Consider the following 25260-nt stretch of genomic DNA (forward strand, 5'->3'; position numbering starts at 1 on the left):
TCTGCTTTTTTGGTATAAAAACATCATGCTCCTTAAAACAAAAAACATGCAGTAGCTGGAATGGCTCATTTTCATCACTTGCCCAAGTCCGATTTAACTTTGGTTTAAAACAAAACCCAAAACACGTTCAAAAGACAACCATTTTCAAATGCATGATGTAAACTTTCTCAATGCTGTTGTTTTTTTTACAAGTACGTTGTTGGTATTTTTGTTCTTCTGAACAGATCACTCCACCGGCAGGTACATTCACTAATAAATAACACAGCTTTCTGACCTGTGCTCCGCAGTACATCCGTGTTAGGCTTATTCCCATGGCCTCTGATAGGAGCGAGCACGCCCAGGTGTGCTTGCAGGGACGGCTCACTCCAGGAACCCTTGCGAGGATGCAGCACCAGTAAGTCCGTAGCAGGTTTGGTTCCTACGGCCTCACACAGGCCTCTGACACCGCTCCAGCAAGATCTACACTTCCCAGGACCACCAGATACTGTCAAGCCACAAACTCAAACTCAGGCTTTAGGACTAAAAGCTGGGTATGTGACCAGATCTTAAAACTCAAGCTCTTGCTAGTCTGGGAATAAAACCACCAACTGGTACACTGTAGCATCAGGCTGATCTTCCTTCAGGCGCTTTAAAATGAAGAAAAAAAACCCCACAAACCAACCCTACCCCACTACACAAAAATGAAAGATTGTGAATAGTGTCTTACGGTGGTGAATAATGTCTTACGGTGGCCTTCATGCTGCACAGAGGAGACCTGCAGTGTTGGTGCAGGGAGCCTGCTTGGGCTAAAAACATCCATGTCTTACGTGGGCTGGGAGGACAGCATGGCTCCCCGAGTAGGCGCGCAGTTAGTACACACACACAGTCAGTGAGACAAAAATACCCACTTCAGGGTCATTTAGGTGTCTACATCCAAATAAATAAATCGGTCTCCACCTGATTAGCACAGGCACTTTCCACAGCACTTTATCGATAATGCCAGGGCTTTTTCCCCGTCAGCCATGTCCCATTTTGTGCTACCACAAGAGGCAGTTCAAGGACTAAACCAGCTGCAAACTAGACCTCCTAGTTTGCTTCAGATTAAATGTTACAGGACTGACCTTGGAAGTACCTCAGCCTCACCTTTCAGAGGGGTCCACAATACAGCACCCAGGTTCAGCACAAAGTACTACCCTAAAATTTTCTTTGGAAAATATGGTCAGAGATGCTACTCATCCTTCTGCATCTTCCTATTGCTAAGTCTCTTACCTGGGAAGTGGGAGACATATTCTGCTTTCTCCTCCCATCCCCACAGCCTAGCAGTGTGCTGTAATTTTGATACTACACATTTATGAGCCGAGTGGTGACCTCTCACCCCTCTTTCTGAATCATGCCGCTGCTCACAGAGACATAAAAGATTCAGAGTGAGAGAATATGCAAGAGCAGCTTGACCCTTACACCCTACAGAGAAAAGGACTTCTCCAGGCATTTAGAAGTCTAGGGTTTGATTTCTTTTCTTAATCCTCTTCCTGCATTTTACCTAAGCTATATAAGCAGACCTCAAGTTAGGACAGCTACACTTCTAGCATTTAATACTGGCACACTTTTTTCCTTCCCACTTAGCTTACTGGCAATTCTTAGATATTTAACTCTTCTTATTCCTTCTACAGGCATCTTCTGTATTATTTTAAGTTTGTAATTCCAGTGTTGGCAATTTCAGGGGTTTTTAGATTTTGTCTCACGGGCTTGCACACGAACAGCACGCACAAAGTCTGGAGCTGTAGGAGCTGATAGGAATGGCTGAATTCTGACCCTGGCATGAAAAGGATGACTTGAGGGGCATGTGAGGCAGTACAGAATTGCTCTCCTGACTTACTCCGGTAGCTACAACAGATGGATCACATAATCCAATCCAAACAGCAAACAAGTTTCTTGGTAATAACAGAAAAGGACACGATGACCTCTAGGTAAAAATCCTAGGAACAGCAAGCACACAAACATCAACCTGAGCGACTTTAATTCTGCCACAGAGCTTGAACTGAAGAGAACAGCAAAGACAAACACCCAAGACAGATTTAATTCAGACTGTAATTCACTGCATACACATGCCAAATTGTGGTATAAACCTCACGCCTTTTAACACTCCTCATTGTAAGGCCTATTCTTATCTTGGTGATGAGTGTAGGTTTTTTAGGAAGATTTTGGATCCTTTTGCAATTTTGGTGCGGCCTTTAGCAGAGAGGAAGCTGGAAGTACTTCAGGTTACTAGCTGGGGTGGAATATGTCCTAGTACTGATCTACAAATGCAGGGCATCTTGTGCCGGGGCTCTGTTGATGAATTACGTTACAGCTACAGACAAGCACATTATTGTTACCTCCCTCTCCCCGAAACAAAGGTGTTTTAACCTTCGATTTATTTTGTTTGCCAGGGGCATTCAGTTCCTCAAAGGGAAGGCAATACCAGCATAAACTCTGTTTTCTTGGTGCGAAGGCACAGACCTCTTGAGTTAGCATGTACCTTATGTAACAGACTAAAAATTTCCCTGTTCCTCCTTCTGATTAACAAATCCTTGAAGAGCTCAGTTCCCCAGCACTCAGAAAGCTGATATGGTAGCAGGGGTCGTAAATATTCATTTTCTGCCCAAAACAAGGGAGCATTTCAGAAATAACGAGTATTGGGAAGAGGGTGGATTTTGGAGGGGGTTTCCTTTAGTTTGAGTGCTCTTAGTTTATACCACTAGATGGCACGTTTGAAACTCTTGGCATCTCGGTGAAATCACAGCAAAGTCTTCGCTCTGCATCACACCACGTTTACCCTGCTAGCCTTGCCTGGGATGGAAAAGTACAAGTAAAATGATATCTCAAGAGCCAAAGAGCCGAGATACGAGGACAACAGCATGTAAAAATGTGCCCGTGCAGGAAGGCAACATAACTTAGCGACCTGAGAGCAGGACTGCAGGGCGTCCTGAGCTCCAGCACTTCTAACTGTGATCCTGTGAGCCTTGGTAACTACCACCATTCAGGGTGCATTCAGGGCACAACCAAACAAGAGGGAGGATTTAGCCAACCCCAGCATCCTGTTTTGCCATTGCAAGATTGAGCTTTTCCAAAAGGGTCAAGCACTTCGCGTCCCACAGACCCAAGCGCGCTCCGTGGCAGATAAGCAAACATGGCAGCGGCCCACGACCCACTGAGTCACCTTCATGGGCAAGTCACCTCTTGTGCTGGACACGTTTTGGAGTCTACCTAGCTGTGCCCCGGTGTACTGGCCTTGGCAGGGGTGCCAGCGTTTGGCAGCACCACTTCCTTTAGGCTTCTTGCTTGTTCTCGCTGCCAGTTCATTAATTTAACTCAACCCACTTTAACAGTGCATCAGCACAAGCATGTATCCGCCCCAACTAACATTCCCTCAAAAAAGAACAAGTCAGTTCAACACCAATGTAACGATCGTGGGCCCTCAGAGACGGTACTTGTCATGGCATCGCACCCCGCATTCCCTGTGTGTGCAATTTCAATAAATGACAATTAACAATTTACTACAAGTGCTTCAACACCTGACTCAGTCCTTGGACCTGGCACTCATGTCAATGGAAAAATAACTGTCAATTTAAACTGGAGGAGGAAAGACATTTTGTTGATAGACCCAAGGGCAATGGCAAAGAGTGCTTCTTGTCCAGATGGAAGAAGAAATACTATCTTCCCCCTTCCAAAAAAGAACAGCCCCAGCACGGGGCGGGGGGGGGATTAAATTGTTTTCCTTCCCTTATGTAGGATTTAGCTCCGTAAAGATGTCCCAAACTAAATGGCACAGAGACACTGAACTGCCCTCACTATCATCAGCTTCACTGAAAGACCAAAACATACTCCTCAGGCAGTACTGGAAAGCTTGCAGCAGCACCATCCATCCTAGATTACTCTTTGGGAACTCTGCTCTTTCCTGATCCATTAGTCTGGCACTATTTGTGTATTTACATATTCATGTTGACGTAGTATCAACCTGCTGGGCAAATACTCCTCCAAATGCACCAGAGTACCCTTCTGTGTTGATGTCTACAGACACTGCCAACAAAGAGTCTGTAGACCTCAATACATGGCAGTAGTATCCTGCAGAAATATTCCATCAAGGCCTCTATTTTCAGTGTACAAACAACTCAAGAGAAACTGATTTCAAACATAATGATGCAGTAAACTCACTTGAATCTTTTCAACCCCCTTGGGCCTGCACTTTGGATGCAGCTCCTACTCCTACAAGGACATGCCAATGCAGAGATGCCAGCAGTTTGGGGGGACTACGGCGATTACTACAGTCTGAGCTCCGTTTTCGGAGCTATGGAAAGGAACAGCTGTAGGCTGTCCCAAAATGCAGGTTTCCACTGGATGATGCTGAACCTCTTCCAAATACGTACCTACCGTGTATTTTGACTGCTTTTAAATAGGAACCACAAGTACTCCGACAGACGGATCTGTTTCTCAGCGTAATTACAAACTCCACTGCAAAATCTGGTGGGGAAAAAATGGCAGATATCTATAAATTAAAATCCTTGGAATTCTATTCCAGATTTTTCTCCTAAGCCAATGAAAGAGAGGAGACTTGACAAGTGGGATTCATCTCGCTTCTATTTACATACCTGCAGAGTTGATGTTCAAATCTGAGTTAGTCACAGGGAACCCCTTTATAGTTGGTGCAAAGAAACTGTCACTTGCATGACATGATGTATCTGACTTAGTCCAGACAGTTACTTGGGTTGTTTTCCCTCACAGAAGGGAAGCTGGGAACTTCACAGCCCTGTCAGATGAGTAATGGTGGTATCAATTCTCAAACGCTGCTTTAAGCTACCGCAAAAAGCGACACGGAAAATGGGAGCTTTTTGATAATGACTTATTGTGCAGACTTTTCTTTATCTACTATCCTATCAGTACTTAAAGGAGGCTTATGAAAAAGATGGCAGCAATCTTTTTAGCAGGCCCTGCTGCGACAGGACAAGGGGGAATGGCTTTAAACTAAACAAAGGTAGATTCAGACTAGATATAAGGAAGAAATTTTTTTACGCTGAGGGTGGTGAAGCACTGGCACAGGTTGCCCAGAGAGGTGGTGGATGCCCCATCCCTGGAAACATTCCAGGTCAGGTTGGACAGGGCTCTGAGCAACCTGCTCTAGTTGAAGATGTCCCTGCTCATTGCAGGGGGGTTGGACTAGATGACCTTTAGAGGTCCCTTCCAACCCAAACCATTCTATGATTCTACTTATTTAAGTGGAAAAACACAAGTAAGAGTGTTGTTTCTTGAAGTTTTTGTTCAAGAATTCTCTCATTCAAATTTACAAACAAAATTTTGCAGCACTGGCCTAGTACACAAGAGGTGGATGAAGAATTTGGGCCAACGCGCAAAAGGAAAGTAATTGATCCGTTTCCGCTCTTGGATAATTTGAAAGCAAACCCAGCAACATAAAGAGCAGAAAGGGGATTTCATCATGCAATATCCTTCTACTTTAATAAAAGGCTGTTTATGAGGAAGGAAGAATAATCTTATGGTTAAAGGCAAGATGTTCAAAGTGCACTACCAACTCTGGATTGTATTTCCCACTTATGTTAACCAGTAAGTCTCCACCTCAATGCCACACACATCATGTTTACTGCCTCAGATTTACATTTCTGGAGAAGACAGTCACAGAAGGAGATCTTCTTGGGAGGAAGACGAAATGGGCGCTGCTGAAGCGGCTTCTCTAGAGCACAGCACCAAGGGCTAAGCTCTCCTTGTACAGAAGAGCTGACTGCAAATAGGATGGATCCCAAAGACAATTACAAGGATATGGCTATTAATGAGCAGAGTTGAAACTCGTGACATTGCTCTGGCCTCTGCAGCACTGCTTCATTTGATGTATCTTATCTGGAAACTCCCTGGCCAGGCAGCCTTGTTCTCAGCCTAAGAAGAGTTAGCAGCAAGCGTTTCCTTAACCTCACTGCCCTTGCTGATCTCCTCCTCGGCAGGCAACCGCATGTATATAAACAGCTTTCTGAAGAAACTGGAGAGACCAAAGGGATCACTTCTGCAGAAGTAACGTGAACTCTTAACACTTGAGCATGTGTCCAGGGGCCGTGGTATGGGCCTGGCTATGCCCAGCTGCAATCTGCCTGAGCTGGACCTCCGCCTGCAGAGAGGCGATCCTGTAATACAGCACTGCTCCCCATGCCAAGACTAACCTCAGAGGCATCACAGTAACTTTTAACGCAGCAGAGGGTTTTTTTACTTCAGACCTCTACGCTGCTGATGCAGAATCAGACCTTGAAAACGTAGAAGTAATTCATACAGCTTTTAGTTCTCTTTTAATTATTTATCTCCCATCTACATAAACAGACCCACTCCACTCTCACCAATACTCGTAACTAAATTACTATATTACAGGAGATTAGCAGCAGCTTCTGCAAAACTGGCAGTATACGACTGGCTGCCAGGAAAAGTCAACATCCTTGGTCAAAGAGCATCCAACAATTAATATACTTCATTTAGCTGCCACCAATGATGTCACCAAGAGCAAAGTACAACAACAGAACTGACAGCCAGGCGGGACGGAGCTCTTCTCAAGTATTGTTTGAGCGACAATCAAACAAACCCCTCATTGTTTATCTGCCTGTGGAAGTGGATGGCACACAAACAGCTACCTACGTGTTTCTCAACACATACTGGGAGATGCTCGAGCAAATTTATCACTGGAAGAGAAGAGCATATCCAACAGACTGCAAGCTGGATCATGTAAATTTGGGTAAAGAGAATCCCATTAAAGCAGCAAAATTAATGTTAAATGTATCAGATGAAAGATTTCATTTCAAAAGCCAGTGCCTGAACAAAAATTCAAGCTACTTCGAAGACATTCAGGTTATTCAGACAATTATTTTAAAATGGCAGAGAGAAAGCCTGATGATCCATGTATGGAAACAGGAGCCAGAAGCTCTGAATCATTCATAACAACACTTAGCAGTTATATCATCTGCAGATCTCAAAGCTACTCCGCAAAATGGGTATGAATCGCTGGCACCCAGCTGTGGCTCCTCTGCAGTCGGCTGGCATCACACCGCTACACCAGGAGGCCTGGAGAGCACGAGGGTGCTTTCCAACCAGCAGTCAGTAATTACAGCTTTGGTCCCTGTTTATCCACCTACCTACTTGCAATTCTAATTTAGCACTTCCCATGGCTGATAGCTGCGGCCATATCTGATAGCTACGGCCATATCCAACCTCCCTCCACGCAAACGCAGGAAAAAGTGACGTTTTCACTCAATTCTGTGACACCTCTGGCAAATCTCCTTTTTTAGAATCAAAGCTGCTTGAGAGCTGTGTTTTATTCCAATCTCCAACAGCCACATGGATTTGGCGGACTCCTCAGCACCTGTTGTATCCAAGAGTGATCTTTCATGCTACTTGTATTTAAAAGTAACACAGGGCTCAGCTGAACCCACCTTTCACATCCCTATGTGCCTGTGCTGTTTTTTCCTCAGTCATATTTATACTGAAGCCCTTAGACTTATTTTGCAAGAAAAAGAGGCTAATGCACTGAGAAAATAAGTGGTGTGCTGAAATAACAAAGTGACTCTCAAAGATAACAGCAGGCTCCACACTGCCAGAGCGCTGGCTTTCCACCTGATCCACTCAATGCCGCTACACCCAGTTTGAACATTTGTTTTGAGGTCACAGATGATTCCTATAGACTGTGCCCCAACACCCCTCTGCGTAATGATAACAGCTGTTCCACAGGGCAGAAGTGAAGGTCTGAAGGGATATTTGCCTTTTAATTGCAGAACACCTTGTTAACAACACTGCATTGCTATTATCCGTCACTATTTCTGCAGCTACCTGTGTCCTGGTTTCGGCAGGGATAGAGTTAATTTCCTTCCTAGTAGCTGGTACAGTGCTGTGTTTTGGACTTAGGATGAGAATAACTGATAACACGCTGACGTTTCAGTTGTTGCTAAGCAGTGTTTATACTAAGACAAGGACTTTTCACCTTCCCATGCTCTGCCAACAAGGAGGTACACAAGAAGCTGGGAGGGGGCACAGCCAGGACAGCTGCCCCAAACTCGCCAAAGGGACATTCCATACCATGGGACATCATGCTGCTCGGGGACCGGCTGGGCATCGGTCAGCAGGTGGTGAGCAATTGCACTGTGCATCACTTGCTTTGTATATTATTATTATTACTACATTATTATTGTTGTTGTTATTGTTTTATTTCAATTATTAAACTGTTTTTATCTGAACCCACGAGTTTTTCTCACTTCTACTCTTCCAATTCTCTCCCCCATCCCACTGAGGGGAGTGGGGTGGGTGGGTGAGCGAGCGGCTGTGTAGTGCTCAGTTACCGACTGAGGTTAAACCACGACAACCTGTTAGAGCTGCACGGTGAGAAATATAAGCAGCTCTAACTACGGGCCAGGTACCTGTTTCTACATCGCTTCAACAACACCCCCTTTTAGCCAGCCCCATTCTTGCTGTACCTATGTGCCAAATAACGAGGGTATCAGCTGTTGTGATCAACTGTCCACGACGGATCAGAAGCACTGCACACTGAAAGCTTAAGTAAATGTAAACCCCACTGTCCTGCAGCTGAAACTCCATGATAGGACACATTTCCCTGAACTAGAGATCTGGCTAAGAGATACAATTAAAAGGAAGAAGGGGGGGACACCAATCCAAGAAAAAAAGCCACTACCAAACCCCCGTGTATTTCTGCCAGCTATGAAAGTCTCAGACACTGAAAGTTTAAGTCCCTTCTGCACTGTTCATCCCTCAGTCTGTTTTGCTATGTATTATGTACTTAAACCAACACCTCAGAATGTATTTTAATCAAGCCTTGATTCGCAGCCCATTTTTAGCAGCTACCACAACAATTAGTGTAAGATTAAAACCTTACATTCTCTCAACTGCATCCTTTTACCTCTATCTGATCCCACAACTAAGTCATAATCTGGAGTTTTAGATACCCTTTCTTTCCACTCCAGCGGTGGGATGATGGAATGAGAAGCAAAATCCCTCTGCAGGTTGAGCCTGAATTAGGAGGGACAAAGATTTTATTAGAATTGGAAAGTGACTGGGATTGAACAGGAAAACACAGACTAAACCCATTGGGATAAACGAGATTCTATCTTGTAAATCTAGTTTTGGGAGCAGGGTCCTCGTTTTTATATACAACTTTGTCTCACCTCTGGAGAGTTTTCTGTAACATAGAAGTTGCCTTGTAAATGTATGTTTGACATACTTCTCCCAGTAATGCAAACATCATATAATGAAGCTGTAATAACTTCAAAGGAAGAGGCTGCTCGGGGCAAAGATGAAAAACATTTATTGTCACCCAGACAAATTTTTTTTATGAACTTGCTCAAGCAGAATAATTTTTACTATCACCTTCTCCAGGCACGCCTTCAAAGAGAAGCAAAGCTGCTTCCCCTTGACACTAAGCTGCAGAGAAAACCACTTCCTGGTCAAGCCCAGCTTGTGCCAAGCTACTGCTCGGCTGAGCCGCGGTGCCAAGTAGTGCCGAGAACCGCAACTTACAGCAAGGACCAATTTTAACAAGCACAACTCCCTGCTTTTCAAGGGGCCTATCTGAATTCCTCTTCTTCCAAATTTGCTGGATATTTCTAAGATCTGTTATATATTTATTGCCTTCAGTAAGTGTACCCATGTCCCTCCACTGGCCTCAGCCGATACTCAGGAATTACCCTCCTGTCCTCCTCTGCTCCGTTAGTTACACAAAAATTCAGCCTCCCGCTTCTTTCTCAAGTCCATCATGTGTGTCACATTATTTTCAAGTATCGTTTAAATTCAGCAATAATGGTCCTCGGTCTTCACTGGGAATACTCAGACTTTTTGAAGTCAGTCCACTATGTCTAAACATGGAGTCAGGAAATCAGTTTTTTTAAAAGGCATGTAAAATTTGGATAGTTATTTTATTGTTCTTCTTTCAGTTCATAGAGGAATTTAAAAAATAAACGTTACTAAAAATTAAGGCTCCAATGGACAACATCTTAATTTCATGTGGATTACTGACATGCCTAAAATGCTTTGCTACATAAGGACCTACCAAGAGATCTCTAACGCTTCCAGCAATTCCAGTGCAGTCCAGCTGAGTCCAGCATAAAACACATCTCTGCTGACATGGGGGAACTTGCGCGTCCTCCTGCCGTTCACATTCCTGTGCCTACTCTAGCACTCGGTTTGCTCCATCCAACTGCATGAATCCTGCCCCCAGTGCAGGGTCCAAGCCTGGGTTAAGGATAAAGATGGGGCAATTCTCTCCAGTGGCAGTGTGAACTTAGGCCTCATTAAGGGGACTGTGAAGATAAAGCCTAAGCGACCAGAAAAGAGAAAGGTTATGAAGGAACAGAGAAATACAGATGTGACCAGATGAGCTACAGTCTGTCCGGAAGAGGGCAGTGACAGAAAGCAACGTTGTCCTACAACCACCAGCCCACAGTACAACAGACAACCTTGCCTAGACAGAGTACTCTGCATCACCATCATATTAAAAGGTTAAAAAAAAGAAAAAAGGCAATTAAAAATACGTGGAAGTATAAATTTTTCCAACAAGGTTCATTAATGATACCTACTGATGTTGAAAACAAACAGGTAGAAGACACACGAAGCTTAAAATGGTCATTCAAATCACAGCAGTCTCACACCATCAGGCTCCTTGAACTTCAGCAAACTGACTCTTGAGCTGTAACCAGAGTCTCAGCAAGGGGTCACAATACTGAAAGAACTTACAAGTTAGTACAAGGCATATTTGGTAAGTGGTGAAAATCAATACAGGGATGATCAGTTAGAAGAAGTTCATTATTGGTGTGTCTGATCTTCCCTTTATCCTCTTTGCCTCTATCACCCAAAACCGCACACCTGCTTTTGGAAAGTATTTATTACTTTTAACGACAAGTGTGACTGAACAATTTTCATAGCATGGACTGGTGGCCTTTATTCTGCCAGGCATTTTTTCACTACAATGACTAAATAATCACAACTACTTTTAAAATTTTATTTCCAGCAACATTACCGGGTAAATGCCAGAGACAGCTGATCCTACTCTGAGTAGGAGGTTGGGCTAGAGACCTCCTGAGGTCCCTTCTAACCTAAATTAATCTATGATCCCATGATGCCAAGTATCATGTTATAAAATCCATGCAGGCTTGTTCATGTTTTTTGGGTCTCATGACCAAAAAAAAATTACATCTCTGCTGCCAAAAGGTACAGAATTGGATGGCAGCAAAAAAGGACCTAGCAACTTTCATTTATACTGGTAATGCTTCAAACTTGTCTATACTTCTCTGAAACTATTTTCATCTTGGGGTCTGGAAATTCCCTATGCCCCACTTGTTCCATTTCATAATACCATTTATGCTCACATGTATATAAAGCAAACTTACTCTGGCACGGTCAGTGATATCTTATTTATTTCCCTGTGAATTCCTGTTTGAAAAGTGTAAGGATATGGAGCAACCAGATGAGTACTAGTTAAGAAAGGTCACGCAAAAAAGGCAGTATGTTCTCTAGTTACTATCCACATTTGAGTGTTTAAGTATGAGGGAAAATTTGACTATGTACTTCCTCCCAACCGCGCTGCTCTTAATAAGTCATTATATTCCCCAGAGTTACAGTGCAGACTTCTGGTCAGCCCTAATTCTGTTTTCACCCAACTTCAATTTAGCCTCTACTTCAGCCTCCTCCAGCCCACACACTTACATGTACGCTTACTTGTACATGGTACATGTTGAAGTAAGTTTTAACAAGTCAACTCAATGAATCTGCTTTATGTCTCCTAAAGCTGTCAATCCTTTGAAAACTAGGCCTCTTTCGCACCCTTAACTCTACATGAAAGGAGACAGATCTTAAGGTTAAATTTTTCCAGCTGAGCCCAGGGATTTCATTCCCAGTACTGCGAGCAGCTTGGCTATCTCGTCCAGAACTCTCCATCACTCTTTTGGTTTGTGTCAGCTGTTCTCCATGGCAAGTCAAAGTTAAGGTTATAGAAGGTCTCTCCCAGGTTTCAATGTGCAAGTATTCAAGAATGAAGATTCAGGACTTAGAAGGCGTGCAAATGAAAGAGGAGAAGATCAATTAGCATTACACCATAAATTTTGGGGACAAAGGTACTGCACTCTGCAAGGAAGGACAGAATTTCACTCTGGAAGGAGTGACAGCAAAATGCATTTTGTGTAATCCCTTTCCCTTGCAGAGTCAGTGTAATCCAGATTATTCCGCAGCCGTGACAGAGGATTTGAGTAGTATTCTGCATCAGAAACTTCCAGCTGGGTTAGGTAGGATCTTCAGGTTTAAAATCAGGCAGTAGATTCAGATTCACCCAAGTCAGAAGTCAGAAATGCATAGGTAACTGGAAGTTTATGTAAAAATTTCCTGTACTAAAAACTCACCGAATGCCCTTTTCATCATAAAAAGGGATTAGCAGCGTATAAACAATTTATATAAGGAGACTTTAATGATTTTATTGTGATGTGCTATTTAGCGTTTGCAGAGGATCCAATTATAAAACTTTTACTTAGTTTTCCATGAGTCACCCTCTGAATAACATGTTTTGATTTACCTAACAGCAAGAACTCTTGGTAGGAGACTGTTTTACTAAATGTGGTCATCCAGGCCTATCATCACATTGCTGTTGGATGCAAATTCTGTACAGCAAAAGGAAATTTTGCTCAGTGAACGTTAACCAATTGTTCAATCTCACCTAGCTTTGAAGTGTAACATGGTGACTTAGATTTTGGCTGCAATTATACTAAAGGCTTGTCTCTCAGAATAATCTGGCAACGTTTGGATCACAAGTGATACCGAATACACGGCTTTATGCGATCTCAAAAGAAAAGCCAGTCACACTTCTGGACCCATGAAGCAGGAGTAAGGAACTCTTAATACAATACAACACAGTCAACTCTCAAGTATGTCTGATAAGAGGAAACTGGGGTAACCTAGTTAATGAAAAACCATCAGTAACAATACCATTCTTTGCAAAGCCAGCTCCTGGCATCTTTGGGTGGTTTTATTAGCTTGGCCACGGCACTGCAGAAAGGCGCAGATCCAGCCTGGGTCCCAAAGCAACATGGTCATGCTCCTCTAACACAGCATGTCAGCCTCGAGGGTTTGTGCGGAGCAGTTCATGTGCCTGCACAGTGCTTTACAAAGCCTCCAACATCAGGATTGTTTAGTCCAGAGTCAGTATCACTGCTCTGGTATTTGGCCACAGTAAAGTCACCGCCCGAATAGTCTGCTTATGGACGTCACAGACCTGACTACACACCAGACTGCTTCAGCTCAAACAGCAGTAAACTCCTGATGGCATCCTGGGGGCTGGGATTATTCTTGCCATATCAGCTTCGGGTCTTCATGGGAACACCTGTGTTCGAGGCCAAGATCATCTCAGGAAGAAATAATTCTTCCAGCAAGGAAGAAACTGGCCATTCAAAGTGGGGAGAAAAAAATATTAAAAAGAAAAAGCAGATGCCGATAGAGAAGAAAGAAGCCACTCTCATCCTCATGAGAGCAATGCACTCCAAGGACTGCAGGTCCTAGCACACAGTGCTACGCGAGTACAAAGTACATAACCGCACGTATGCCAGACAAAGAGCAGCAGCCCTGAAACAATCAAAGCGGTCAATGCCCATTCTCCTGAAGACACAATACACAAAATTTCCACCAATTTCATTTTTTCCATGGCTAGCTCTGTTCCAAACACCAATAACTTGCATAACATGAGACTGCTCAGAGCAGCAAAATCCAAGCTGTTGACTAAGGTGGAATATACAACAGTGTACCGATACTCTAGAGAAGTACATACATGGGTGGAAAGTCAGTAAACAAAACAAAAATAAAATGCAGATGGTATGTAGCTAAAGCAAACTGTATGGTTCACTGCATACCTAGCAGGCCAAGAAGGAAGGGAAATTCCTTCTCGGGGTTTACGTGAACAATGAGTTTCCCTGAAAACTCCAGGAGGCCGTTCCCAGCTCCTCTGCTGGCACCATTAATAGGAAAAGCAAATGCTGGAAAGGTTGTTTCAGTTCATTACCAACCTCAGTAAAAAATCTCAGTACCGGTGAACTCCAGTGTAGATCAATGTGACCTCTTGCTTCAGAGTGGTATTTTTGTTACAGCATGTACAGCACACAATGCTGCTTTTTAAAAGAAAATACAGCTGTCAATATGCCACCAAGCTCAAATCGATGTTCCAGCAGTCACACGGGTCCAATCAAACCAAGTTCAACGTGTTGCTGTTCAATCCCATGCTTAGGATACCAGCCAAACTCTCCTCAATTTTAATACAAAGCATGGAAAAGACAAAGACACAATGTGTAACCATGCAACTGCAGGTGAGGGGTGAGCTCTTGAAAGCAGCAACCCAGATATTATACATGAAAAATCAGTAAGTGCTGTAGACACCCCTATCAATGAGAGTTGTGAATAAAATACACATTTTGGAAGTCTGTCACCCCATTTGTTAGCAAGCTTTTGATAACTGGGGATGCAAATACAAATGAATGTGCCTCTGAAATACTTCATTAAAACATGCTCAAAAATCCATCACGAAACTCTTTAAAAATCTTCTAAAAAGCAGTGAGACAGAGCACCATACCACCTAATGGCTATTGAAAAAAAAAAACTGTGGCTCTTCTGTCACATTGTTTCTATTGCATTAAAATGTCAGCAATGGTTAAAATGTGAAAAATAGGAAAGTCTCACCAATTCAAACCAAACCGCAAACCACTTTGTAAGATCATGGAATTCTACAAGTTAACAGACAAATGAACAAACATGCACACCAATAAAACTGCACAAGAAGAAACATGCCAGCTTCTATTTATTTTCATTTGCCGTGTTCTGCAGTTTAGGAAAAAAAGGGCTGTAGCAGTTAAGTTTTGTTAAAGCTGGAGGTAAATTTTGGAAGTTTTCATTAAAGAATTAAAAATAATTTGCTTTTTCAAAATGGCTTCGATTCAAAGCAGGGATGTGAATGGAAAAAGTTACAAAAGCGTTTCAGAAACTGAAAATAGGGAAGACTGGAACAAACATGAAGTCATCTATGGATAATGCTCTCCAAATATAAATTCCTACGCTCAGCCTTTTGGTAATACTTTGATGTGTGCTGTGGTTAAAGAGAGTTGAAAGAAAGGACAAAGAAGAGGTAGGTTCTTTAGTTGCATGTATGTGCAACTCATTATTGCAAAATTTTAGTTCAGATATAAAAGCCGGTCTAAAACACTGGCACAAATTTTTACAGAAGTTTCCATCTCATGTTTTCATAGGGTTTAGAATCACTAAAGAATTTCTGATTCTGTGAACAATTCCAAATACTAACCTCATTCCACTGACAGCAGGCACACAAAGTATGTACCAGGCATGACCTAGCAAGCCAGGGAGAAAGACTGGAGTAGGAAACCGTCTGCTCTTCTCATGTCCACTTTTTCGGCATACATGAGGCTAATCTTCCTCCCTTAACCTCTTGGAAATTGATGGCAAAAATACAAATATTTGAAAAACAATTCACTAACTTATCACTTACAAAACCAACTGAAATAGGTTAAGAAGAGACAATATGACCTTGTTTACCTACAGTACACTGAATCTCTACTTCGTCAGTTTCTTACATCTAGTAAATATATGTTAGCACATTTACAACTTTTGAGAAAAGAGGCTGAAATCCAACCTGTAAATAGCTGAATTATTTGTTAAGTCCAGAGAAATATTCACTAAAAAAAAAAATGCAGTTAATCACTGAACAGAAGTGCCAAGACAGCAAATCCACTTGTGAGGTTTTTCATCTTGGGTTGGTCACTGAAGGTGTCAAGAGTCCTGCTGACGTTGGACAACTGGTTGCTCATTTAACCGAATTTTCTGAATTAATGTAACAGCAGAAATGCAAGAATATACAGCGATGTATTACTGCACAATTTTAATTAAACAAATCTTATTCAGCTGATATTAATGATGGTCCTGCATGTAAACTCTTCCTGTTCAACCAACCTAGTTTTAGGCTCCAACTGGCTTGCAATGCAACAGAAGCAACTGGATTATTGGCATGAGCCGCTATAGGAATACAGTTTAACCATTAATTGTAACTTATCACGTATTGTTTATCAAATCTTTACAGTCACTTGGAAGAGTTCCTAGCTGTAGCAATTCTCCATTCTTACAAGATACGTTTAATACAACAGCAGTAATGAATGAATTAAATTTCATTCACATAGTGTGAAGAAAGTAGAGAGAAGTAGGTATTATTAATCCTGATTTTCCAGATGGGAAATTGCAGCACAGAAGAATGCAATGACATGCCCAAGATCACAGGCAGAAAACTGTAACTTTAACTTAAAGGTTCTGATGTAAATTTTCCCTGCTCAATACAGTTGACTGCTGTTCTTGAAAGCACTCAGGACTGACGAACGCAGCTTTCACTGAGCACTTCAGAAAAATCTACATTTTCAGAGGCAAACTGACCTATTCTTCCACAATAAAAACTAATGCAAACATCAAAAGCCATGCTTACATATATTATTAAGCATCTAGTAATTCTTTTAAAACCAGGACACATAACCAGAGGGTCCTTCTTTCCTGGTATCTCTTTAAAACTCATTACCTTGCCCTTCCCCATAAGCCACCACTTCCTCTTGCCCCTTGCAGACACACACAGCCTGTTTGTAGGTGCTGTGCAAGCAAGAAGACTTGCTAGGATTAACGATCTGGGAGTATTTCATGTGAGAAATACAGAAAAACACCCAATAAGAGATTTCTGGAAGAGTTCCAGAAGTGGCCGTCTAAGGTAATATTAGCAAAATCTAAAGGATTTCCGTTTGTCCTTCCTTCCTCCCCCCATGCAAAAACCTTGCAAAGGCGTTAAGGAGCATAAAATTACTCTGCGATATTTAAGAGGCATTCTTAACACTGCTGCTTCAGCCACCAGCCAAACAAAACTTTTCTTTCGCGGTTAACATACCACTCGCCTCATAACTGTTAACAACCTGCACTTGCAGCCAGGGACCAGTGAGACATTTCATGCGTTGTGAGAACGATCCTCTCAGAATTAAATGCTGCCAATCCTGCATTTTCAGTTTGCAGCGAATTAACAATAAATGTATCAGGAAGTCCTACACTTCTGAAATGACTTACTAAAAATATCTTATCCCGCCAGAGAATACAGCAACAAGAACTTGCTCGTAAGTTTACAGTAACGTACTTTCCCCAACACAAAAAGTGCTGGCGATACCAACAGTACAGAGAGATGTTCATCTTGGTCTACGCGGATGATTAAAACAAAAACCCACAATAGACTAAATTTTGGCTGCAAATATGCTGATGTCTGCTGGAAGCAGCTTTGCAGCCTCCTGTGGAGAGAGTTGTAATTTTCACCTGTGTAACCTGGATCCAAATCTAAAGCTCCATTCCTCTACTCAAAAAAAAAAAAAAAAAATTTACTGGAAAAAGAGCTCACCGAGATCGACAGAAACATGCCCATCAGACAGCTGTATACACATTTAAAGTAGTTAAAATAACAGATTATGATAAAAATATAAACACCTTTTCTGATAAAATTAAAGCACTATTAAAAGAAAAGAAGTATTACCTCCGTTCTTGCTGGAAGATACGTACTCAGAACAAGACAAACTGCATGCTTCAAGCCGTTAATAAAGAGAAGAGCAAGCGAATGAATAGCTTTCGGATGAATCCAAATAGTTTTTGTTTCTCTGCTGCAGTTTCACCACTCCCACAGGGTAATTTCTATGTTCACTTTATAACGAAAGCAAAGTACAGGTCAGAATAAGAAAGGGAGGAGACCAAAAAAACTCCACTATATTAGTCAAAGTTTGTCATTCTTGCTATCGTGTCTTCAAATGGGGGAAACAGGGCTGGTGTGACAGAAGGGGATTTAGGGGGGGTGTTCTGCTTATGCTTAATAAACCAGAAGCTCGGTTCATCTGCATTTTATGTGATCTGATTGGTAAAAGCAGGAAGCAAGAAAACCTTTCAAGTGCACGATTTATGGAAAGATTATCACATGACTAAAAAGCACAGAACAAGAAGGGCCAAATTCAGCTTTCATTCAAATCGATGTAGATCTCTTCCAACTCTGTTGCCTTTGGCAGATTTATTCCGTTCAAACCGGAATAGAACATTCGGTCTCCGTAAAGACATAAAGCCATTTTTAAATCAGAATTTAGCCTCTGCTTTTCAAACACAGCAATTGTTTCAGGTCTGCTCAATGCAGAATTTCTGCACTGGACAAGAACGACATGATCTGTTTGTAGGGCATTTTTAAATACATTTCTGCTGCCTCTCCTCTAATCACTCTGTCTCTGAACAATCCAGCTACCCATTGCTGATCTACACACTCCTGTGCACTTACACACTCCTATGAATGTTTTAAAAATCTATTGTAAATACTTAAAAAGCAGGACAGCCCACCAGTGCATTGGAAACTCTCTCCTGCATTTCATAACGGAAGTTAATGAAAGCATACACTCACTTTATTATTTGGGGAACAAAATACAAGGATGTAACATCCAGCAAGCTATGGAAATTTCTGTTCAAATGAGAATGAGAAACAGTAATGCTCTGTTTTTTGCTCTGTTGCCAGCAATTAAGTCTACGTTTCCATGAAAAGGTGCTAGATTTAAAAAAAAAAAAAAAAAGGCCTGTAGCTCATCTAATCTCTCACGCATGGACTTTTATACTAACAGAGGAAAGTGTGAGAGGTGAAAGAAAAAAACTAAAAGAGGATCGTTTATTAGGATGCTACCTGAGTGCTAAGGAAGAATGAAAGTAACAAAGGGATAAGAAACTAAGAGCAAACGTTATGGAAGATAGTGAAACAGAACTATCCTAGCAGAGGCAGCATTTTTTTCAGTGATGGCCTCAAAGCACTGCTGTCCCTTGAGCAGCTTGCTCAGGCGGCAAAAGGTTAAAAGCACTGAGGAAAACCTGAATCATCTGACCTAAAAATGGAAAAGAGGAGAAGAAATGACTTTGTGGTAAAGGCTCACTTTTACTATGATGCCCTCCTTTAAATACTGACGGACTCTACTCCCTTTTGACAAACACTTGGTAAAACACACACATTATGTGTGCAGACAGTAGAACCATAATGGCAATTCATTTTATTAGGCTAGAGTCACAAACCTCACACTGTAGCAGCAAACTATGAATCAACTGGGTGAATTTTATACATGGGTTTTTGTGATACTATCAAGTGCTTCAACAGAACGTAACTTTGTTTTGTTTAAAAATGACACGCAGATCCAATTATTACACCGGCATCTAATAAACAAGTAATAAAATGTTAAAAAGCCAATTATCTCAGAATTCTCTGTGTTGTCTGAACAGTAAGGTACTGCCTGAAGAGAACACGGGGCATGCTTCATGTAAATAGCTGAGCAGTAATATACGTAGTTGAAAATACAGCTGGTGGTCCATACAGTGTTTTTTGATAGTCTTTCAATACCAAATTCTCAGGTATTTTCTTGTACTTCAAAACTGTCAGATCTGTCTCCGGCATGTGTTGCAGCAACCCCAAGAAAGATTCAAAACAAGATAATTTTTTTTTTTAAAAGTCGCTGTTTATCATACTGTCCAGGAAGTGGTTCTATTTGAGAAATCCTGAACAAAAGTGAGTGATGATTTATAAACCTGTCTTTACTGGAGTAACTCAAGCATCCTTAACCATATTCAGTGAATAGGATATAGCATTCACGTATACAAAACACTTTCTGGGAGACTATGCATCCATACAACAGCGACTAGATTACTGGTGAGTTAGCTGCTATCAGGATTGAGTTTATCTTACTCAGCTACAGGTGCCAAAAAATTGCAGGCTTACTTTAAACTATGTTCTTGAGCAGCTGTCAAAAAGAGGCAACTGCCAATGGCGAATCTTGTTAAATTCCTTAGGAATAAAAATTTACATGAACATCAGAGAGAGAAACAGCTTTGTAGGTCAGCATGACAGTGAAGCAGACTTCTGAATTCCCTTAGGCAAAAGTTACTTTCTCCAACTGGTATGCAGAGTTTCCCAAAAAGAAATCTTAGCATGAAAAATCTCAAACCTGTTGCTCTGTTTCTTGCTAATTAACTCAGAAGTTACTGGCAGATTGGAGATGAAGGGTAATGGAGTCACAGACTCAGAGATGGAATTCAAGTGGGGAACTAGACAGAAAAGGAGTAAAAAGAGTACGGAGTAAAAACTTGAGTAAAATCAGAGAAGCTGTTCTGAAGAACAGAAGCCGTATGCAAAGATGCTGTGTCCCTGAGCAACACGGCTGCAGATAAGGAGCACGACCGATCTCTGTGCAACGTTGTGTGTTGCTAGCAGCCGTCAGGAACACTCGCTGGAGATACACTGAGCTGGGCTTCAGGTCATCCCTGAGGATGCTGGCAGAATACGTGACAAACAGTGTTGACACAGAAGGTAACCAACCATCTCATTCTGCACAAATACACTAATACTTGTGGCTTATTAAAAAAGTCTGCTGTTTTGTTTGGGTTGGTTGTTTTTTTTGTTCAGCACCTTTCAAACACCGTATGTTTCACAAAACTTTGGCAGAAATTAAACTAGAGGGGGAAAAAAAAGTGTCATGATTGCTTCTGGACTCCTGAATCCCAGTCTTCTACGATCATCTTCTTACAAATCAAAACCCTTTAGAAAAGTTAATATAAGATCTGAATGATCTAAACACAATACATTTCTAAAATCATGACGTTCTTCATTCAGAGTGAAGACAACTCAGAGCTGTTTTGAGTTATGGGAAGAATTAAAAGCAGCCGGAGACCTACAAGGGATGGTGCCTATCAGTCAAGGAACCATCTATCTGATGCTGCCAACACATCTTCGTACCACAAATAAGTAATGGCAAAGATGTTCTTTGAACTGCTGCATTTGAATTCCATCATTCATTTCCTCAGGGTCCCCACCAAAAATTGCGGAAGAAAAGCAAATCTAAAAAAATTCTTTCTAGGTTGATTACACACAGGAATAGGAAAAATAAATGCATGCCTGTCTACTAGTTCATTGAAGACATACGCCAGACAGGAGGTATTAGTCACTCTTCTGAGCACAATATTAGGATGTTGACTGCAGCCAGTCAAAAACTGACGCTTAAGAATGGAGCCATCAAATTCGTTTCCTGGTCAAAATTCACAATCAGAAGAGAGATTTCTCAGAGGGAGGGTTAAACATGGGAACAGAGGAGAAGAAACTGAGACTTGGAAGGTGACTGTGCCTCAAAGTTTAATTATCATGGAATTCCTCCAGAGGAAAGGAAGTGTTTCTGCATGACACAGCCAGCAAAACATGCAAGAGTCACATCCTGGTAAAGGGTTGCGGCTCCAGCACATTTGACCTCAGAGGACAGCTTTATGCATAGGAACGCTGGCCAGGTGAAGATAAAGGGAAGGAATGCAAAGCAAAGGGAAAGGGATTTCTTTCCAGGAAGGTATTAGGAGGATACTGCCCTTCTTGTGGGAGAGGGCTTATGTCTGGATCCCCAACATGCATCTCAAAGGATGAGCTTGAGTAGGCCTTTGTCACAGTATTCTGAAAGTCCAGGGACAACCCTCATCCTCATTGAAGTGGTGCTGTCAGGCTTAAGACCACAGTTTGGTGATGCTGCTAAAGATAAGCATACTTCGGTTAACCATCTCTCAGGCTCTAGCAACCCCCCCCAGAGCAGTGAATTAAAGATCATCTTTCTATACCCTCCATGCTGCAGGAGGACTACCTGCTGTTTCTGGGGACTGAGGTACACCTGAACTGCTGTTCCTTCCACGCTTCCCATCACTTCTGTCCACCCTGTCCCCCTTCCCACTCAGAGGGAATACTGCAAACTAAATTAGTTTAATAAGCCATTTCTATGTATAATTCTGTTTCAAATTATGTATCCATTACAGTGTCTTAAATGAATCTGAGGATAGATTTGACTCACTTTGCAAAATCTGACTCATGCTTCTTGGGTATGGAAAAAACAGTTTGCAGAGTTGACTCCTGTAGGCTGTAAACTCTTGAATCTCACTGTAGTTTTATTTAAGCAACAGCCATATTACCAGACCTCTAGTTCCCTATGCATCTTGAGCACTGGAGCAGAAAACAGGGAGGAAACAGTATGCATAAAGTGAGTTAAAATAGTTACCTTTTGCTAAGACAGGAGCACACAGCATACATGCGTTTTTGAGGAAGAAGCTAGGTATGTTTTAAAGAAAGGTATGTTTCATTTTGCTAGAGAAAGTTACACACACAAGTCTAAACGCAGGCAGTCTGACTAAGAAATCGAGTCAATATTACATGTTTGCTTAACCAGTTTAGCTTCTGGATACAAAGGCCAAACTTCCCTATTATGCAAGTTTTATAAGATTATAACTCCTTTGATTTCTGAGGAACTACTTACCTACTGTGAATCTGGATGGGCTCCTGTGAATTTACACTATGTGTACACAAGAACCGCCAAACCTGTTCAAACTAATTACATGAAGGGAAAGTTCCCCTCTTTATTCTTTTTACTGGTGCTCTTGGTTATCGTCTAGGTTCCCCTCTGATGGGATATACACATACAGCTTTCACACAGCAACTGTGCAAATATTGGAGCTCCAACAGCCAACAAAAAAAACATACAAAGTCTTCTGCATTTTCAGATCTATACTTCCCTAGTGGATGGAATTCCATTTAAGACTGGTTCCTTCAAAATGATACGGATGATTTCTAATGTCTGTGTAAACATCGGATCCATTCTAAGGACATACTCAAAGGCCACTACAACATGAACTGCTTCTGAGAATTAAAGGTGCAGTCATGTTTCCTCTGAAGGCAGCAACTGCTTCAGCAAACAAAGTATGATTTTACTTGAAATTATTTTCACTGAACTGCTAATTGGTGATTCATTGTAAACTCATAACCTCAAAATGCTTCATAATGCAAAGAATCTTCCAAGGAGGCAGATTCATTTATCGAAGAGGACTAGGAAAGAAAGTATGTTCAAGATCAGCCTGATCTGTCTGAAGTGCTAGGCACCTGGTTCCGTTGTGCCAGTGGATTTGAGGGGTTTTACACCAGATACTGAAGAAGTCCAGAAAAATGTTGACATTGTTCAATAGCAGTACCGTATCTTGAGAATGCAAGTTCAGCTTCCTTCTAGCACTTCCATGGCCCAAGAGAGGAAGAGTGATCCAGAGAAGATTCCTGGATCCAACTTGCAAACTCGCACAGGACACTAGTTATTAGCCAAACCCCTTCATCAGCCCTCTGGTGACCTACAGGGGCTACTGAGAAAATACAGCCAGACTCCTCTCCTGAGCACACAGACAAACCACAAGCAGCAACAGCCAAGAGCTGCAATAAGGCAAATCTGATTAGAACTAACGGGTGGGGTGGGGAAATCTTCTATATGAACACACTGGAAGACAGGAACAGAAAGGTTATCAACTCTCTGTTCTTGGAGATTTTCAATTAGTAAAGACGCTTAGCAGCTTCACTTAACTTCCAAGTCAATCTCACTTTGAGCAGGAGGTCGAACTGGACTGCCTGAAGAGTCAAGCCCAGTTTAGCACTAGCGTGATTTAATGAGACAATGCAGCCTGCTTCAAAAACGCGTGCTACGGTGTCATGCTCTACTTGCAAGACACCTGTGGAACAGCAGCACAGCTATGTCCCCACTCCAAACCAGGCACAGTGTAGGTGTAGATGGAGTGCAGTTACACATCGTCCTCCAGACCTAAAGTCTTCTGTGGCTTCTCCCAGGTTGTACTTCCCCACAGACTGCTATTACCTCAGCACTTTGCCCTACCAAAAAAGGGTGGGAGATCCGGGTCCTGCACGGTTTGCATTTCCCCCAGGTAAGCCATTCTAAGAAAACAGAAAACATTTGGCAGGATTTTGATCACAAACAGTTGCTGTTATGTGAGACTGGTGGATGAGGAACATAAGGCCCCTGCCAGCTAACTCACCTACCTGAACAATGACACGCATCAAGCAACCCTTCACACCAGCTGAAGAACATCCTTCCAAGAGGATTTTCTTCCACAGAAACATCACCTCTCTTCTCACAAAATCGTGTAGTAATGACTAAAATTAGTCAACAATTTCCCACAAGTCACAAGATGCAGTCTAAAACTAGAGCTGTTCAAAAAACTCCCAAACGTAACAATTTTTACACTGCAAGACACCAACTGCATGGAAATGTGCTGATTTCATCAAAATGCTCTATAAAAGGCAACAAGATTGGCCGGCAGGCCAGTCTGTCCAGCTTCCTGCCAGGCTGCCTGCCAGCCCTAGGGTGGGTACTCCAAGCTCCCTAATTCAAAAAAATAAGAGTCAGATATGAGAAGGCTCCCATGGGATGGGGATTCTGCTTCCTGTAGCTCTCTAATTAAAATAAAATCTCTATAGGTGTGTGTGTCAGGAAGGACAGGGATGCCTCTGCCATGATACAGCCAGAATGGCTTCTCAACAACAGAAAAAGTTTAAGAAAATTTGTTGTATTTCAAAAGACAGATGCCACTGCTAACAGCACAGGAGGGAGACGATGAGACATCTCTGCACAAATCTGTGAAAGGGAAGACAATAGCAAAGAAACCCAAACAGCAAGATGACAAATTAGATGTGGGGAATCCCTGTCTTATGCCTTCTGCAGTATGTATGCAGCTATTGTATTTAATTAAAATAAATTACAGCTAGCTTGTGTACATACTGCAGGGCTTTTAACACCCCTGAACTGAAACACAGCGATGCTCAGTAGCCATCCAGGCGCACACTCTCTCTGTGTTTCTAGACGTGGAATACAGATGCTCTGTCACAGTACAGTTGCAGCAAGGCTGACAGATCAATGCAGAACAAAAAGCCCAAAGAGTTCTGCTTTTATACCATCTACTTCCTCAGCTCTGTATGTGGGATTCTTGCCAGGACACTGGTAGTGTTAACAGAGAATGCAAAGCTGCACATCAGCACGTCAGGCTGCTTCTAAGCAAGGATGTTTCATCAGACAGTTGTTTCTTCTAAGCACAGTGATTTAACTCCATTGAACTAAACTATTTCTGCAGCACTTGGCTGTGCAAGATCGATGCATTTTCCTGGTTAACCACTGCATCCACATAGTTTCATGCCTACTTGAATTCACTTCTTGCATTCACAACAGTAGCAGCATCTCAGGACAAGAACTTCTCTCTGCACAGAGATTCGTACTTGCTGTGCCACACGACACCCGGGCGAACTGTCCACTGCTGCTGGGTAACAGCAGTTTGGTAGGTACAAGTACATCA

The sequence above is a fragment of the Pygoscelis adeliae genome, unplaced genomic scaffold (genome assembly GCF_000699105.1).
Source record: "Pygoscelis adeliae isolate BGI_AS28 unplaced genomic scaffold, ASM69910v1 Scaffold207, whole genome shotgun sequence".
NCBI lineage: Eukaryota > Metazoa > Chordata > Aves > Sphenisciformes > Spheniscidae > Pygoscelis > Pygoscelis adeliae.